The sequence below is a fragment of the Haemaphysalis longicornis genome, unplaced genomic scaffold, assembly GCF_048455015.1.
Source record: "Haemaphysalis longicornis isolate Haplotype H1 unplaced genomic scaffold, Haemaphysalis longicornis Haplotype H1 scaffold_2, whole genome shotgun sequence".
Classification (NCBI taxonomy): domain Eukaryota; kingdom Metazoa; phylum Arthropoda; class Arachnida; order Ixodida; family Ixodidae; genus Haemaphysalis; species Haemaphysalis longicornis.
The window spans coordinates 268,190,730-268,203,714 of NW_027526295.1; positions in this window are offsets into that span (position 1 = coordinate 268,190,730).

Sequence of the window (12,985 nt, forward strand, 5' to 3'; positions counted from 1 at the left end):
AGCCTCTTCTTTTAGTCTGAAGTTATCTCGCTGCTCTTTGACAGCGTTTTTTATCCGAATTCTGTTATTTTACTACGAAGAAAAACAGCGCAGAAGACTGGACAAAGTAAGGAACCACAAAACACAGGCGCTTTCGTGAAAACCGACGCAGCTACTCTCTCTCTCTCTCTCTCTCTCTCTCTCTCTCTCTCTCTCTCTCAGTTGTGCACTTACGTTTTCCCTCTCAAAGTGTCCAAAGTTTTCCTTGTGCGAAACAAGGCTGGAATGTGCTTGTGGGGACCGCACCACAAGTTTTAGCAGTTAAGGATTTGTAAGTATCAATTTTTCGTCTACAAGGACACTCTTATGCCAAAAGTTCTCTTTTTGTAAACATGCGGTACCTTTTAGCTTCAAACGGTTACGAAAAAGCGGTGCCGAACAATCATTGCCAAATAGACGTGCTGCCGTTCGCGAAAAAACGCTCCACAAAAAAAAAAAAAAAAAGACACAGGTAAGCTGGACAACGCCGACAAAAAACGTGAAAGGGAAGGATATCTTGGTCTTTCAAGGTCTACGAATTTTTGCCGTGTTTTCTTGAGTTGACTCCCCTCCTGAATGTCATACGAACCAGGATTCTAAAAAAAAGTGTGGTGGCCATTTATAACGTTTCGCCAATCCTTTGCGGATATACGGGCAAGTTCAGAGCAGGCAGAATACAATAAAATAATTTATTTTTCATAAACATTACAACGTCGTGGGGAAAGACAGGACAGAACTAAATTCAGTATCACTTATTGTGAAATATGCCGAAACAGCGCAGCTGTGGGTTTTCTATAGGAAGATTCAGTTACGCTTCGTCTTCTTTCTTTGGAATTTCGAGGTCAATTTGCCTGCGCTGTGGCTTAGCTTCTGCCACTTGCTTCCGTAGGTCTTGATTGGCTTCTATTCACTGTCGATGGACCTCCGCTGCTCTCTTCCGTAGCTTGGGCTTTGCTTGCAGTCGCCGTTGTATCACTTCGGCTGCTTTCTTTCGTTACTCTGGGTTAGCTCCCAATCGTTGGTGGTAAGCTGCCGATTTCTTCGAACGCACTGTCGCATTTGCTCGCTGATAACGCTGACGTTCTTCTGTAAGCGCCTACTGACGTTCTACTATAGTGCCTAGAATATATTCCCGTCACTATACTAGAGCGGAATTCATACCGGGAAAGGACGCGTGGCAGCCCGCGCCTGCAAGGCAATTGCGCCATCTGTGGCTGGGTTTTTTGCGCGTCGGAGAATCCTTCTCCAGAGAGAGTGTGGTGACACATTCCAGCAGTGGCTTTCGTTAGGGCCAGCCCTAGAATTCCCTGTTAAAAGTTGCTCATTAGCTACTTGGTGTACCCTAACAATCCATGCAAAAGTCATATTCATAACCATAGTCCTTGTTTTATTTGCACAAAGAGTGTGCCCACCCAGTGGTGTGCATGGCTAGACAGAAAGGTGGTTACCCTTACGCTAGTGCGCCGGCTGCCCCGCAACTGGGTAAGCGGTGGAAGCGTGACAATGCAATATGTAGATAATTATAGGTATGGAAGAAACAAACAAACAAAATGTCGCACAGCAACAGAAAAAAAAACCGAAGGGACATTGACAAGGCACAGGTAGAGGGGACACACAAGGAGGATACGCAGAAAAAATGTGGGCATAGACAATCTACAAAACCCGCAGAGAACAATATGCACGGCAAACCGTGAGTGTGAAACTAGAGGGTGCTTGCCGACACAAGGCGCGCAAACTAGCGACACAGCTCTCGGGATTCCTCCCTGTCGCGGGGCAGAGGCTTGCGCTGGCCTGCCGGAACAGACAGGAACCCCTCGGTGGCGGCAGGAACTAGGGACGTGCTCTGCCTGGAATCCTTGAGAGCATTGGTTCAGGCTGGTTCACGCGCGCCTGGGATGAAAGGAAGGTTTCAGACAATGACCCGTCAAACACACGGCACAGCAGCCGAACGCGGGCAACGTCACGATGGTGAGCAAGTGGACGCCACTTAGCAGGTGCGAAGCGCTCATCGTATGCAGGGTTCAAGGAAGGCCTCGTGGATCGCGATACGAGTATGCGGAGGGCCTCCTTTGTACACTTTTGATGCGCGCCATGAAGTGCAGCTGCGGCGGCGACCACACCACACTGAAATATTCAAGTAAAGGCAGGTCAAGAGCGGTGTAGAGCAGCCTGAAAGCATAAGTGTCACACTACTTGGTTATGCGTGAGACAAACCCTAATGTCCGGTGGGACTTTGGCACGACGCTGGCTACATGGGCGCTGAAGTCGAGTGTTCTAGCAAATTGCACCCCACTATTGACACGGAGTCAGTTGCCGTAACGTGAACGCCAAGCAGGGTTATTCACAGTGGGGGTACTGCTGAAGCGCATCGTGCAACTTTTGTCTGGACTCAACCGGAGATAATTAGTGATTGCCCAAAAAATGATTTCATTGAGGTAGGCCTGAAGGCGGTGGCAAGTCGTAGGCGAAACGAGAGGCGTGAGGATTGAAGTATCGTGTACGCATTGGACAAGCAGGAAATTGTCGTTTCTGGGCATGTCATTGGCATATACGAGGAATCGATCTTCTCTTCCCCATTACCCCTTCCTTTTCCTGCCCCAACCACCTTTATACCACTACCTCAACCCATATTTCTACCCCCTCCCCTTCCCTTTCTCTCCCTGCGATACATATGTGGTGCAGGCTGGGAACCTCTTTCCCTCTCACAGTCACCTCACCTCACCAGGAAGAGCGTGGGGCCAAGGACCGACCCTTGTGGCACCCCTGATGGCGCAGGCATGTCGACCGAACGCTCACCACAGTAAACAACGCATTGACTTCGGTTTAAGAGAAAATTTGGGAACCAATTCAGGAGGGTACACCAGACACCAGCATCAGACATTTTTGAAGCAGGATATTATGTTGAGGGTGTCAAATGCGTTGCCTAATTCAAGCTGCCAAGGTCGGTCTCGGTTCGTTCATTGAGCTGGTCGCTGATGAAGTGGGCCAGGGTCGCCAAGGCCGCAGTTTTGCTACGGGAGGCAACAGCATGGTTTGATGACTCAGGGAATGGAATGTTTTAGACCGTGGGCTGCAGTAAGGAAGGCGCCAGATTTTCATCATGCCTGTGCCTCCATAATCATCATCATCATCATGATCACCATAAAAAATGACTGCTCGGCAAGGAGTGCCCGCGGAACCTTCCTGGTGGAGGGAGGAGGGATACCTGAAATGGTGCGGAGAGATAGAATAAACCCTATTTAAATGGAAACTGGAGTTGCTAGGCGTTGGCCAGAAGCCCATGTGCTCTGGCAGCGTTTTGGGCCAGTTAGACGGCCCAGAGTTGATCCTTGAAGTTGGAGCTGCGCGTTTAAACGTGGTGATCTTTCCAATGAGTGACGAGGATTGCCTGTAAAGGGAGCTCCGCAGCAAGTATACTCATGCCGTGGTGAAGACAGCAGTACGGGGTTACCAGCTAGGGAATCTATCAGCGTTACGGGTACTTACGACAATTTGTCATTACACTAACCGGAATTGATACTGGAAAAAGCTGAACATGCAAAAGCAAACCAACGCTGAATACTGGCATCGTGTTTGTGTATTCTTCTGCCATTTACATTTGAACGCCAAATAACGTGTTGCAATTACAGCTGTGAATAGATTACAGGAATGGAGTTCTTTTATAGGCGGTACATTTTCTCCGCGGGTGTATGCCGCAGTGCGTTCTTCGCATGTGATATGACAAGCAAAATTATTTTAACACTTCGGACGTGTAGTTTTCGATGATCGAACCCAAGCCGCTCAGCTTCTGAAACGGCAATCACAAGCACTCGGCTGTGAGCCCACGTTGATAACAAGTTTTATCGCACGTTCTGTGACAGTTTTGTCGCCTGTTTTGTGACCCAATTGCCATAAGTGAAAGTCACTGTGGATGCTGTATTTTGGTGTGATCAGAAAGGCGAATACATACACGAATACGTGCCACTGCGGCTCCAGACCCGCGCTTACGCAGACATGTCACGTATTCACACGGTGTACTTATTGTACTTATAAGAAATGGCAGTGACCCGCCGTGGTGGCTCAGTGGCTAAGGCGTTGCGCTGCTGAGCACAAGGTCGCGGGCTCGATTCCCGGCCGCGGCGGCCGCTTCTCTGATGGGGGCGAAAAGCAAAAACGCCCGTGTGTACGAGATTTCGGCGCACGTTAAAGATCCCCAGGTGGCCAAAATTAATCCGGAGCCCTCCACTACGGCGCGCCTCATCGCCTGCGTTGCGTCGGCGTGTTAAACCCTACAGTCAATCAGAAATGGCAGTGCCGGGACTATACTGATATATCTTGAGAGTCATTTGCCCATGCCGATTCCAGCATATGAAGGTATGACACATGACCGACCTCGGCTTTATATGCGAAGTATATCTTGGTACCACCGACAACGTTTTTAGCGCCGCCTTTCTGGATGCGTTCCAAATACTGGGTGACCGCATACAGTCGTAAAGGTATTCCGCCCTAATAAGAAAAATAGTAACACTGGCCATACGTAAGTCATTTTTGAGACCCTTGCACTCATACATGTTAAGGCTTAAAAAAAGCGCCGCTAAGGACAGGACGCAAAGGAAGAAAGACACCAAACTAGCGCTGGACATCAAATGAATAAACTTTACCACACACAAAAAAGGTATACCTAGACAGCGCATGCGCAAACATGAGCGAGGTAATCAGGAAATTCCTTCCCGACAAGGTCAGGTGGTTCTTTTTCTTCGCACGTGGCAAGTGTGTTTGCAAAGTGCGGTAGCGGTGTGCCTGCTCGATAGATAGGTGCTGAAGGAGTGGAGAAGGGGTGCGTTGTGCCAGGCGTAGATTTTAAGGGATTTCTGCGTTTGTGACGAGGATAGTAAATTTGTTCGAGGCGGCATTTCCTTCGCCCGTCGTGCGGCGTGTCATTTCTCGCGTGACGTCGTGTGCCGTCTCGTTCCCTCTAGCTAGCAGATGGGCTGGGGTCCAGATGATCTAGAGCAGTCCCTGAAACGCCTCCACCTGGAAGAGAACGTCACCGAACCAACTACGGGACCTCCTGCACAAGCACTCATCCCACTTACTTTTGACGAGCCTCGAGGCAAAATTCTTCCTGCCCGATCAGCTATAAAGAAACATTTGACAGCTCTCGTGGCAAAAAGAGCAGAGTATGGGCAGAACTTTCAGCCCGGAGGTTACCGTTTAAATGGTCATTGTACAATTACCATGGTATACGATGGTATACGTAGCGAAGTTTTGTTATTACTCATTTATTTCGGAAACGTAGGGAAAGAAATGGAGCCGATTGTACCTGATACAATGATGGTGGACAAAAGCTCACCATCAGTTTATCGCAGGCTGAGGAGGAAGAATAAATAAACAAATAAATTAATTAGCATTAGAACAAACATTAGCCTCTGGGGAAGGGACGTGTAGAAGAACGAAGTAAGCCTGGCTGCGGGGCCGGGATGTTTGCTTTTCCGCCCAGCGCTTCAAAGAAAAACCTTACAGGTTTACTATTCGTTTCATTTATTGACGCAGATTATGAAATTTCTTTCAAAGTAGCCATTGCTGTTCCATTTTCCTTTTCTCCTCTTTTAATATTTTTTGTTTTATCCTTTTCGATTTCGGCTTAAAAAACAACTATCAAACCACTTGAAATCATTTTCCTAGGGGGCCTTAATTAGATAAGAACCTGTTTTTGAACAAATACTGACAATTTTCCCGTTCCCTAATTGGGTAAGAGGCAAAAACAGCAACAGCAGCAGCAGCAACAACAACAACAACGATATGGAGGCTCGGCAAACGCAATGCTGTTTTAACATGAAGCCATTTTATTGTTTTCTTCTTGGTCCTCCATTCTTCAAAGGCAGTCACACGTTATTGAATACGTTCGTGCCGTGCGTTCTTTAGGGTATCACAAATCACAAAAACACAAAAGGTAGCGAATCGTGGGGAGATGACTGTCATTTCTTCAAAATGTGCATGTCACTGTTAGGAGTGGGGAAGCTGCATTGTGGAGGCCACTATTTGGCTATATACCCGCCGCGGTGGCTCAGTGGCTAAGGCGTTGCGCTGCTGAGCACGAGGTCGCGGGTTCGATTCCCGGCCGCGGCGGCCGCTTTTCTGATGGAGGCGAAAAGCAAAAACGCCCGTGTGTACGAGATTTCGGCGCACGATAAAGATCCCCAGGTAGTCAAAATTAATCCGGAGCCCTCCACTACGGCGCGCCTCATCGCCTGCGTTGCGTCGGCGCGTTAAACCCTACAATCAATCAATTATTTGGCTATATCGTCTGGCGTATTGCTTAGACTATCTGGGCCTTGGCAGTTACAACTTCAGCGCTTTTAATCCCCGAGAGCTAGTTCTATGCCTATCGGAAAACGAAACGCCACGCTGAAACGTGTAGACTCCAGCCACCGCATTACTGGCAACTGTCCAGACACACCGCGAAGCATAACCAACATTTTCAGGAACGACACAGTCACTAAGAGGTTCCCGAAAATGTATTTAAAATGCTGTCATCGGACCTGGGACCCAATTAGGAATAATTGGCTGGGCGGCTAGTTTACTTCTTAATTAGTAACTTGAAGCTCATTCCGACATCCCCAATTACCCGACTTGTAACTCTAGACAGGAAGCAAGGCTAACCAGCATGTGGGACCGGTGTAATCCAGACTGAAACCCAATAATAAGCCAGCTAGGGTTATCGGAGCAAATAAGACCATGTCATGCACGCACCGGAAATTCGGAACACGTGAGGACCTGTTTTAACAAGCGTGCTTCCCGTCTTTATATCCGTGCGACGGGAAAATCTACCGTATTGCAAAAATTGATTTTGTCTACGTTCGCCGGAGAAAGACAAGCTAAAGCACCGCGCATAGTTAAAGTGAGATAATGGTTTAGGTAGACGTTGCAATAAAGAGGTGACACCCGTTTTTCTAGCCCATAAACGGGGCCACGTAATGTCCCTGCCGACGAGGCCTGAATGAATTAAGCGTCCCTAACGGGGGTTCCTTTAAAGAAACACTGAAGTGATACGTAAACATTGCGGGATTACTAGCGCAAATTGTAGTCCGTAGTCTCCAGGCCATGTTTCGACCACTCTGGGCGCGTTTACGCGATTTTATTTAGTAGAAAAATTAATTCGAAAATGCTGTCCTCCTCTCTTTACGCTGGCCCATTTTCTGTGGCGTTTTCGTGTGACGTCGGAAGGAGCCGATCTCGCAATTGGCTGCGCTACTGCACGGCTCCCCAGCCTTCAGACAGAGTCAGTCGGGCCAGCGTTTCGTCCGCCGGCCGCCGACGGGTCGTCGCAATTCATTCACTCAGTTGAAACGAAGCTAGGACACGTTTGTGAATGGAAGAATGTGCCTTTCTTTACTTGGTTAGTTTGTACACTGTATCTAGCTCCAAGTCAAGGTCGCTTCACACAAGCGCTGCACAAGCGCACATGCGACGCTTCGCTGATTGGTACGCCAGTAGGAAAATATAAGGCCTCTTGAAGGCGGGAGAAGAGTCAGCGAAGTCAATATAGGTACTAACAAAATAAAATCAACTGATATTTTTACCGTACAGCGTAAAACTAGGGTGCGGGAAGCACTTTTTTGCGCTGGGCGAACAAGCACAGCGGCCAGCAGCACGACTACGCATCTGCAAACGCTTTTCCGTCTAAGAAATACAAGTGCTAGACGTGAGATACTGTGGAAACTTGAAGGATGCTTACTGCACGAGCGCAAAACAACAAATAGTCACCTACTTGGAATGCTAAAACTAAATAAAAGTGTAAACTTGTTATACATTATATACCTTATATTTCCAAGGCCGCCAGCGCTTGGCTGTGGCCGAGTGGTTTGGAGCGCTAGGTATGTCATTGCAAGTGTTTTGCAAGTCGCAAGGTCGAATCCACGCGGGTACGTGCTTTTTTTTTATAAGTTAACTTTTTCGCTTTACGCCTATGTTTTCTATACCGAGGGCCCTATTCTTGACTGCACAAATTGCCGGCAATTCTGGCAATTTGCCGGAAGTCTTTTCTGATTGGCTTTCAATTTTGGTCACGTGCTTCCGTTTGATAAAGCGATTGTGTGTGCTGTCGTCATTTTGACGTTTCATGTCGTTGACGGACACCAGTTCTAAAGTTTGCCTTATTTCTCGTTACTAAAGACGCATAATTCTTGCCCGGCAATTAAAAACCAGACGAAATGCAGCGGACATGACAACGTAAGCCTGTCTTTGCTATTCAACAACAATACTGCTTGTGATACACTCCCCCACTGTGATTGGCTGAGAAGGCGTGACGTAATTTAAACAGTTGGCGGGAACGATTACGTCATGCATTGGCAACTTCAGGCAGCGTAAAAGTGACGTAATGCTACGTAACAGCTTGAAAATGGCGGCTGTTTTTGTCGCAAAATACAAGCAAAATAGGGCAAAAAATTGCCCCGGCTTACGGCGCCACGAAATGTGCGGCAATTTGCAGCAGGTGCAGTTTCGCATGCGCGCTCTTTAAAGCATGTTTCCTACCGAAACAAATTATAGTTTCAACTGCTTCCAAGACGGCGATCATGGAGCATGCAAATAACGTGCAGTATTTTGCTTTTATGTTTGGCAATAAAATAAAAATTATTTGTTTGGCGTAACCGCAACATAAGAGGGCAGTACAAGCCTCTCCATGACAATTAGAACCCAATGCATGGCATTTGTCCATACTCGTCCTAGTAAGCTGTTGGATCACATGATCGAACTCAAGAGAAAAATAACAAAGAAAAGTGACTATTTGGTTCATTACAGCGCTGATTGAAGTCGAGCTTGACGAATGAGTGAATCGGCGACATCGGTGCGCTCGGCGGTTATCAGGCGTAGCGCTTCGCTGCTCTTATGTGTCATAGAAGCGATGGTCGCGGCCGTCTTTTTCTGTGATCACGCATAAACTTGTAACATTGCAGCAGACGATGGCGTGGCGATGGTGGCGGCAGGGAAGGTGATAACGCAACAAAGCTTGCATATTGAAGCAGAGAGCCCAGCTATGTTACTAAAAGCGATTGAAATAAATAAATAGATAGGGTAAAAAAATTGTGTGATGTTCTTTAGCTCAACATCCGCCTTTCGCTCGCTTTTGGATCAACGTTACTCGATCGCCTTGTGTTGTTGACGCCAAATTTGACCTCCAGAAATGTGTTTTTCTTGTCAGCCTCAGCTACCGTCTTAATTTTTATAGTACATGCCAAGTGTTTTTATTTCTTCCTTGCACAATATTTGATACCTTGGTAGCGATCTTTATGAGTGACTTGTCAAATTACACTGCATGTCGTCATAGCTATAGGTGCAGCACGTCACTGATTGCTTACGTCGTGCTTACGCAAAAAAAGATGGGCGAATTGCAGGCAATTTGTGCAGTCGAGAATAGGGCCCTGAGTTCACCTTTTTTTGGGCCGCAACGTTCGTTGTTCCACGAACTAGTTCACAGAATGCGCGCAGGCTGGCACTGGCGCGCTAGCGAGTTCTAGTTGGCGTGCTGTTGCCATAAGCACCGACTGCTTGCGGGCAGTGGGCACAGGCCAGAATCAACAGACCCTTGCCTGGTGCGAACAGACTTTTTACGATACAGGCATGAGTGAGGCAAGCTCCAAATATGGGGGAAAAGCGCATGGCATTTGAGCGTCTGCGGGGACGCGGAGGGCGTTTATGCACTGCGTAGGCCTCGGCTAGTGAATGCTACGATTCCAAGCCGTCCTGGGAGGCTTATTTTAAGCATGTTACAGCCGACAACATGGCAGAAGCGCGGTACGATGATTACTGAGATATTGAGAATGCCCATTCAACAATGCCATCGGTTGTGTTTTACAGAACCGAAACGGAAACCGAAACTTGTTTGATTGCTAACCTTGGGTATCTTCCAATCACGGTGCCCCCTCCTCCCAACGTCACAGCCTTAGTTGGCGCGGCCGCCGCAAACCGCGCATGGCAGTTTTTCTTCTTTCGCGCTTTGGAAAATGATTATCGATTTGTCAACCGGATAAACGATGAAAAGTGTGCTAATTTGAGCCAGTCTACGCAGTGCAAGCAAAAACGGGAGCTTGACAAATTCACTTCAGTGTCCCTTGAACTGCTCTTGTCGCGGACCTGGTCGACGACTTTCTACAGAGTACACTGCCGGAGGCCTGTATCTTCTCTTTTTGGAGCACGGTAACATCCGCAGGGGCACTGAAGTGTGTTTGCTGGAATCTTGGTTGTAGCTGCATTGTGCAGTTTCGCCTGTGCCATTCATAACATGGGGTTGTGCAGAGCCTTAGTTCATCTGTAATCCACGCGGAAGAGGAAACACAATGCGGCGTCCTGCGCAACAGAATTGTGATGCAGATCTGTTTTCCTATATAAACAACTTTTACGAACTTTTCTTGTTGTTTCTCGCATTAACTGTAGTTGCATAGATGAAAATGTGTTTTCGCAGAGTATTGCGAAATGGGAAGTTTTCTGTAAGGGCCGCGTTCGTCTCATGGAATCGCTGATGAATCCCAGGCAAGAAACCTTCACGTAGTCCTCCTGCTGGGAAAAACAGGGAAGAGCAGAAAACTCAGTTTTTAGTCATTTTCTTATTGCTTCAACGACGTCTTATTTCCTACCTATGTTAAACAAACACCTTTTTAGTCATTTTACTCCCACTTTATGAACATGTACTGCAGACGTTATAAGTCAAGCCTATTACGAAGCAAACGGGGAAAGCACGACTGGCCTCGAGCAAGGATTTATACCCCAATACCCCCCCCCCCCCCCCAAACACCCCCCAGAAGGGTTTCGACCCCCCGCCCAGGGATTTATACACCCCCCAACAACCCTTCAATACTCTCCCCCAGAAGGATTTGGACACCTCCCTTCCCTACTTCCACAAATCGAAATATTGGATAAACTCCTGGCCTCGTACGAGTCGCATGGATGCTATACTCGGGGACAACTTTATGTGGCAATGGAGATAAAGCTGCGGTAGTGGGGGGATTTCGCTAACTGGTTTGTTACTGCTCCAAAGTGGTTCCCAATAAACTGGATTCGGTTTCAGTTTTGGCGTGATAGATACGCATTTGCTTCAGTTCGTATCTTCGCGTGAGCTCCGTGGTTGAGTGCGCTGATCCACGATAACCGAGCATGCACGGATACTGGCAGCTACTTCATTTTGTTCTAAGCACAAGCCAACGCTATGACTGGAAAACTCGAACCGACTCGGACGATATCGTCTAACTCTGAACCGTCCAGAAATGACGCCGATTTAGTCAGCGCTGCAGTTTTGAGGGCAGACACCGATATTTAAACTCTTCTTGAGCTGAAAACTGGCAGAACCACGGACATGTGTAGCGTGCTTACATAGCACGGGAGCAATACAAATAAAGCAGCACGCCACACTACGGCACGAAGTGAAATCCCATTCGGATCGCGTTGAGTTACAACGGCCCCAAGGGGTATCGGTGGCCCACTGAGCTAGCTCGCCGCAGCTCCGAAGGCGTATAACGTAAGGTCGCGCTGCAGAACCCATGAATTCTGCGCTCAATCCCCACCCATGCCCGTTACTATCTCTTTGACGAACATCGTGCAGGCGTGAGGTCGTGTCTTGCTATACTAGGTGGCGCAAGTTTCATACCTGAGGACAGGAGTCGTACTGCATTCACTAAGCTGCTAAGGCGTGTCAACTCTTAAACGGCCGAAAAACTTCACGCTGTCCATACACCTGCACTATTAGCATTGGTCCTAAAGCTTAAAAATAAATGGCCACCAACCATTTTGCCAGTAATCTGTGCTCCTCGACACCGTGAAATATATTGCATTAGCTAACTTTGCCAAACGCCAACATTCCGAGCCAAACTAAGACTGGTGGCTATGTCGTAGCATTGCCATTTTTTAACAGCGAAGCTGTTTAGCAAATCGTAATGCTTGCTGTCCGCAGTTACAAACACCAAGAAAATGCCCAGCGGGCGCGCGTGAGCGCGTGCCTCGAGGCATCCGCCCGGCAGTTAAAAAAAAACAAAACAATAAAATGCCGAATGCTCGGGGGTGCGTGCTCGCGGCGACCGCCCAGCGTCCCCGGCGCACATTTGTCAAGCCAAGCATACCCACTTAGGGAGATTGGCCAATATTGGCCAAAAGGAAACAAAAAAAACAGCTTCAGCGTTCACCGTAATCGTCGCAACACTTGCTCAAAACGAGACAGACACGTCGTAGCGTACAATGATGGAGTAAAGGTCGTTGTGGCAGCGAAGAAAAAGCGGCGGCAATCGTTTACTTAAACCATCGTGATGGTCGTGAAGGTTGCATACAGCTTCGCTACCTAGTCTTACGCGTTAGTGCTAGCTTCCGCATTTTTTTAATACGTGATCACTCGCGCACTACTTGGCTCACTTGCCGTAAAAAGCACCATCCCCATATACCCGTAAGCGGGCCAGGCAGCAAAATTTGAATGGGCTTCCAAACCAGGCAACAGAATCCTCATTGGCTGCATGTCGCCGAAAACCTTTCATCGAAATTCCCATTGGCAGGGACGGAATCCTTTTCCTCATCACTTACAGCAAGTGCTCGGAGCATGGCTGGCTTTACATTAAATAATAGCTAACTGGTATTCCTGACTGTTAACTTTGATGTTGACAACTCCACGTCTTTAGTTATCTCTAAGCCCAACATGTGGATTGACCAGTGACGGACACATCCGTCCCTTTCACCAATTTTCAGCATCGCTAGCATAAATTTTGCATAAATGTGTATTTTTGTGGCTACGGCAAGGATTCGCACACACTTCCAGAACTAGCAGCAAAACTCCTTCGACACGCAGAGCTGCCTCGGCCAGTTGCCGACAGTTGACATCTGGACACCGTGAGCATTAGTCAGCAGGAATAATGTGTGCTACGGGAAAAGTAGAAACAGACAACGGAGGAAGGTGCTTTGATAATTATTTCCTGCATTGCCAGCTGGGTACAATCTGTAAGTCACTCACATA